At 42.4% G+C, this 5677-nt stretch overlaps 1 non-coding gene across 1 annotated transcript; it reads left to right on the forward strand.

Annotated features, from left to right (window-relative positions):
* The first annotated feature begins 5249 nt into the window (after positions 1-5249).
* TRNAR-CCU (transfer RNA arginine (anticodon CCU)) lies at positions 5250-5322 on the forward strand. The gene has a single exon. It is a non-coding gene; the product is annotated as a tRNA-Arg (tRNA).
* Positions 5323-5677: the final 355 nt, after the last annotated feature.

The following is a 5677-nucleotide window of genomic DNA, read 5'->3' on the forward strand; positions in this document are numbered from 1 at the left end:
CTCCAGCTCGAGGAAATCCGCGTCCAGGGTTTCATACACTTTAGTAGCCTGCTGAGTGACGTCTTTACAGTGCTGGGCGTAGCCAGTTGCCCTGACAATCTCTGCCTTCCCAGCATCAAGTTCCTCCCTCGCGGCATGAAGATTCAGTTTCGTTCCGTCCAACTCGATGCTCATCAGGATCTTTGCCAAACAAACGTCCTGATGCTCTTTCTTCAGATCCTCGAGCTCCTGGTGATCAATGGCATACGCCTCCTGGACATTCTTTAACTCCTCCTTAAGCTTTGACACAGACTCCCTGTCCGACTCAGATATCTGAGCGATCTCCTTCAATTTCTGATATCCACTCACAAGCTACATGAGCACACACATACAACAACAATCAATCCCTGATGTTCCAATAAAGAATTAAAAAGAAAGATCTGGAGAACGTCACTTACAAGACAGTGAGCCAGATCCATTCGCTTCAGATTCTCAGCAAGGCCCTTGGAGTCCAGTTCCTTACGATTGCCATCCAGAGACATGTAATCAATCATGCAAGACGCAATCTTACTCGACTTGAAGCTCACATCAATTCGCTTCACAGTTCGTTGCACCCCCTGGTAGTCCACATACACCACTTGGCGATCCAAATCATCATCAGCCATAACAGATTTCCCACTCACCTTACTCGGGACCTTCAACCTCGCCGACGAGTTGGGCTCTCGAGGCACTGGTGGTGGACTCTGACCGACCCCAAAGGTCTCCAGATCCAAGAGACTCAGGTCGGGCATAGGCCTCGACTTGGTGCTATGAGTGGTTTTACCCCCAACTCGCTCACCACCACCAGCACCAGAGCCGCCCCCAACAAGGAACTCTGCAGCCCTTGCAACCTTAGCAGCCATAAGCTCAGCCACATCAGCTTTTCTCTTCAACGAGTTGCTTCGCTCACGAGGCATGAAGGTGATCTCTTCCAACTCAAGGGGAGAGCTACTAGACCCCCCTCCTCTTTCAGGTCGCCTACCTGACTACCCTCCCCCTTCGGTTCCTATCCTCCCTCGTCACCAGATCACTTTTATTCTTCTCCATCGCTGCTTCACTAGAAGATTCATGAACAGTTTGGCCCCGAGCTCTTTCCTTCTGATTCCTCCTCTTCTCCCTGACCACGCGACATCCTCGCTCTACAAAGTAGTGCGCGACCTCAGGCAGTTTCTCCCGTTTCTAAGCTTGAGTTAACTTCACAAACTTCTCTATTTCCCCCCACTCAGTTCGCTTATTTATAACTAGCTCTGCAAAAACAACACAGAACCATGTCAGTTACAATATCAACAATCAGAACATCAAAACAACATAACAAAATACTCCTACCCACCCGAAAAGTTACAAACCCTAGTATTCACACCATATCCTCTGACACAGAAGTTCCTAACTAACAACAACGACCTCCTCTCCCAAGCCTCATTGCTTACACCATCCAACACGCAAGATTTTTCTGTCACCGTTTGCAAGCTAAAGTTAAAAGCACGAGATCGCTTTACCGAGTAATGCTCAATAATGTCAACGACCCCTATGCGGTATTCACCACTCGCATTCAGCAGATCGAACACCCAAAGCAGCCGCCAGGTATTACCAACAAACTGACAAGGCGCCTTCCAACAGAAGTTCAAAAAATCACAAGTCAGCTTCAAGAACGGTATACTCATACCAGCCCTCAGCTGCCCCTCGCAGACTACTATCCCATAATTCGGTAGTGTATACCTTTCACTAAATACCTTTACGCTCTTTCCCAGTTCGTGTATCTCTTGGTTGCCCCAGTGGATACTGTAAACTTCCCTTAGATCAGCGAAAGCTTTCATCACACGTTTATCTACAGCCCTAGGGGGCAACCCACTAGAGGACGACCCCTCATCACGACCTAAAGTACTAGTTACAGTAGCAACAGATTCAGATCGTACTTCCTCCTCCACATCCTCACTCTCAAACCCTACTGATTCCTCCCTCTCCTCCTCCATTTCACCACAACTCAGTGACACTTCTCGAATCTCGTCAGAACGCGTATCATCAGAATCAAACATCTCCATTTTTCTTAGTGGTTGCAAATCCTAAGCAAGACAAACTAAACTCGACCTAACAACTGAACGAAACAAGCAAGAGCAGAAGAAAAATGAAGAGCAACAATGGCGGAAACACTAACCTGAAGAGTTCTAGTCTCTGCGTTTATGGAAATGAAATAAAGGATGGATTTTCGGATCTCCAATAGTTGTTTTATACAATCAACTCTCCAGTTCCCAATGCCTCATGATTGCACCCTAAACCCTAGTCCACACGTCTACCAAAGAGCTGTCTTTTCAAAATCCTGAAAAAAGAGGCGGCGCATTTTCTCCTCAACTGCTCAGATTCTCCCACGTGCCAGCCACGTGCCAACTACTATCTCACATCAGTTCGTCATACCACACGAACTGACCTCAATCTGCGGTGGTTATTTCGGTCGGGCCGGTTAAACTTCTTCACTCATACTCAACATGCGCCACTGTTTTCTCTCAGCATATCGCTTCAATGTACAACACGACCTACTAAGAGGGGGCTGTGTGAGGGAGTGATGTCCTCTTTCAAAAACATCAGGCGCGCATTCAGCATAAGCATAAATATTCCACTGACCTCATGTCTTCGTCCTCCGAGATCGCTTCATAAGCAACTCACCTCATATAGGTGGTCTACTTCAGCTCGTACTACAAGCAACGACATCATCACCCGACCTAAGATGTTCGCCCTACCAATTCGCTCTAGAAGAGCGTAGGTCACATGGACGAGCTCACACATAATGTTCCTTATAATGACATCATCCTTCTTCTAGAAACATCAGGCCAAGATTCAAAGATAAGCGAAATATTCCATCGACCTCATGTCTTCGCCCCTCGAGATAAACTTCATAAAGCAACTTCGCCTCATATAGGTGGTCTACTTACTTCGTACTACACTACAAGCAACGACATCATCACCCGACCTAAGATGTTCGCCCTACCAATTCGCTCCAGAAGAGCGTAGGTCGCATGGACGAGCTCACACAGAATGTTCCTTATAATGATATCATCCTTCTTCTAGATGCAATCATTAACAAGGTCATACGTGCACATTCCAATACCGCAAAACATGAACCACTGTAACCACACCCCATCATTACAAAATTCCTACCAACACCATACATACACTCTTTCTCAATCTCAACCATACATTTGTGCTTGTCAGTACACGTGTTGAATGGATCTCCACATTCATCAGCTATAAATACCTCCTACATGAACTACGTTATACCTGATTTTACTCTCCCCCCAGAAGTGAGAGATAGATACGTAGGCAATTCACTCAACAACGAACTCAGTCTTCTTAATATTCAAACCCATTCTCCTCTTTACCACTTTTGTAGGGTAAATCTAAATCACACCTTTACAATAAGCTTGATTGAAGAGTTAATGTCGAGGATGATAGTACGCAGATCAGCAGATGAAGTGTGGTTGCACTATCTAGCACTCAAGAGCATAGTTATCCGGCCTATATGCATTTACTATCTGTTTTGTAAGATCGAGATCAGTCATTATTTTTTATACTAGCTGTAAAGGTCTAAATTTACACCGAGGATTAAGATTTAGTTCTTAGCTCTTAAGTTGGGATAATAATGAGGGGATGATTTAGTTCCAGCATTATGTTAGTGAGACTGGAATCAAGCAACACATAGCTTTTAAAGGGTGGCTTTTATAGTCATTGAGAGTGTATATCAGATGTGACACGTGTACTGATGAGTACAGATGTGCGGTCGAGATGGACGGCATGTGTCTGTGAAAGACATGCGAATAGCAGTTGTAGGTGTTTAGGTCTATTTGAGTTGACATAGGGTGTAATGATGGTGTTTTCCATAATGATGGTGGCGTCACAATGCTGGATACGTAGACATTTTCTTACTCATGAAGAGTAGCCATTAACACCAAATAAAACTATCTCCTCATTTTTTTCCAACTTAAGAGCTAAGAACTAAGTCTTAATCGTTGGTGTAAATTTAGACATTTACACTAGCATACTAATAAGATTGTACTCATCAAATTTCATCTAGGTATGTGGAAAAATGAACAAGTTTTGCATATGCCTAATTTGTTAATATGTTCTTAACCTTTGTCAAACACGTGGATCTAATGAAATTTCATTTTCTGGTGATACAAGTATAAGTATTACTGATACTCTCTGTTTGGTTGAGGGTATCAAAATTTCATTTTCTGGTGATACAAGTCTAAGTATCGCTGATACTTTTTTTTCGGTTGAGGGTATCGAAAATTTCATTTTCTGATGATACATGTCTAAGTATTGCTGATACTCTCTTTTTAGTTGAGGATATCGAAAATTTCATTTTCTGGTGATACAAGTATAAGTATCGCTAATACTAAACAACTACTCAAACGGTTTTGTTTTGTCAAACTTGTCAAGTACACTGTACACTCACACCACGTACTTAATGACTAGATTGTCCCTTGTACCTGATGCATGTTGGTCTGAAAAGTTTTCTATTATTTTGCAGCCATGTTTTAAAAGTTAGAAATTCAGCGTGCGTCTTAAGTAACTCCTGTTATTGCAATGAAAAGTCACAATCATGCGGTGACAGTTGCTGAGCCACTGTAGTAAAGGACGCTAAAGTCTTTTCCCCTAACCCGGTCCTATTTTTTTTTTTTAGGGTGAACTAGTGTTACCTCCCCACTAGATGAGCCAATTAGGATTCCCCCCCTCTAGATGGGAAATTAGGGTTTATTTTCAAGTCAAACAATTGAAAATGACATAAATGGCCCCACCTAATTAAAATTGAATATTTTTTTTTGAAAACAATGAGGGCATTTGTGTAATTTTCAATTGCTTGACTTGAAAGTTAATGGTCAAACCAAATTGACCATGTGTTTAGGGAGAAGACCCTAATTTCCCATCTAGTGGGGGAAAATCCTAATTGACTGGGTGGGGGTAATACTAGTTAACCTTTTTTTAAGAGTTAATCTGTAGCCAAACTGCCCAAACATAATTATTCTTGTAACGCCGAGAGGAAAAAGCAGGTCGTGACTCGCGTGGACACTGACATTGGTGAAGTTGGGAGAGAGATTCACAGATCATAATTCAATATTTCAATCAAGCATTTAGTTATTTATAATGTGTACTATTTTTCCGTGTCCCTACTACTCTAGGACATATGACAACTCCCAATTTTATATGGTGAGAGTAAAGTTTATTAATGATAACAGCAAGCGCCTGTAGCTCAGTGGATAGAGCGTCTGTTTCCTAAGCAGAAAGTCGTAGGTTCGACCCCTACCTGGCGCGTCTTCATTTTGAGCAAACAACATGTAGCTGATGCAAATTTCTTTAGTTTATTCAATGTAGCTGCTAACTTATAAATTCACTAAAGACCCGAACAAACAACATGTAGCTGATGCGCCATGCATTGTGTTCACTTGCGAAAAAAAAGGTTCAAGTAATCCACAATTCTATGATTTCTTTCATTTACTTTTGGGTAGCTTCAATGCAAGTTGATCAAACCTTTTCAAAGTGAGTTCTCAATTCCTGCTTTGCAACCTTGTTTTTCTAGCATGTTTCTGCAACGAATAAACTGTATCTGCAAGCATAATGCATGAATGCACAGAAATTTCATCACATATAAATTGAACTAATTGGATGA

Source organism: Coptis chinensis, chromosome 6 (assembly GCF_015680905.1).
Source record: "Coptis chinensis isolate HL-2020 chromosome 6, ASM1568090v1, whole genome shotgun sequence".
NCBI lineage: Eukaryota > Viridiplantae > Streptophyta > Magnoliopsida > Ranunculales > Ranunculaceae > Coptis > Coptis chinensis.